Source organism: Buceros rhinoceros, unplaced genomic scaffold (genome assembly GCF_000710305.1).
Source record: "Buceros rhinoceros silvestris isolate BGI_N320 unplaced genomic scaffold, ASM71030v1 scaffold7676, whole genome shotgun sequence".
In the NCBI taxonomy this organism is placed as follows: domain Eukaryota; kingdom Metazoa; phylum Chordata; class Aves; order Bucerotiformes; family Bucerotidae; genus Buceros; species Buceros rhinoceros.
Genome location: NW_010415720.1, coordinates 17,774 through 18,637, shown reverse-complemented (window position 1 = coordinate 18,637; position 864 = coordinate 17,774). Strand labels below are relative to the sequence as shown.

At 45.5% G+C, this 864-nt stretch overlaps 1 protein-coding gene across 1 annotated transcript in view; it reads right to left on the bottom strand.

Moving 5' to 3' along the window:
* The window catches only part of LOC104494654 (ras-related protein Rab-6A), a gene marked incomplete at its 3' end in the record, with an annotated part of 8,937 nt that overhangs the window by 2,263 nt on the left and 5,810 nt on the right, over positions 1-864 (bottom strand). The window lies entirely within an intron of this gene.

Here is an 864-nt window from a genome sequence, read left to right as displayed (position 1 = left end):
TCTAGTATGTATAAATCAAAGGACAAGCGCTTCGGCATTGGTGTAGAATTAGGCCACTGCTCTCAGTCAGTTCTGGTTTATACCCAAAGTGTCTGAAGGTTTAGTTCTCCTAAAGCAAAATTTCCGTTCCTTGTTAATACACAGAGCTGGTCAGTTTGGGGTCTGTGGGCTGATGGGAGGGACAGAAGGAGGAGGATTGAGAAAGCGCTAATATTTTAGTTCACAAAAATGTACATACCTTAGTAAGAAAAGACAGAGCAATTGTTAAAGGATACGGGCTCAGCGGTAAGTCGGACATTGCAACACGTGAAAGCGACGGATTCAAATGAAAATGTGATGTTGATGCTTTTTCCCCCCAGCCCATGCCCAGAGGTTTTTTTTAGGGGGGGAGGGTAAATGGAGTGGAGCAAGCTACAGCTATCAGTGCAAAGCCTCCGAGTGAAGAATGCCGGTGGGTATGAATGTGATTGAGGTGGTTGAGACCAAAAGTCACAGTGAGATTACAATCCAAAAGCAGATAGAAGAGGGGAAAAGTGCAGCAAGAGCAGCCAGGACGCAAAGTGTTGGGGGGATGCAGTAGGGCAGGGTCACAAAAGGATGTCGTTTGGGAGACGCTTTATACGTCACGACAGCAGTGATCAGGTGACGAGCTTAAAACTTGACTATAAGAAAAGAAAATGTTTGTTTTTTCATGCCAGAATGAAGACCAGGCAGATGGCTGTGACAGGACATGCAAAGCTAGGCTAAAGGATGGCAGGGGCAGAGTATTAGAAATGCAGAATTCCCCCCACTCACTTGTGATATCATAAACAACAACTGCAACAGTGGAGTCACGAATGTAGCTAGGAATCAAGCTCCTGAACC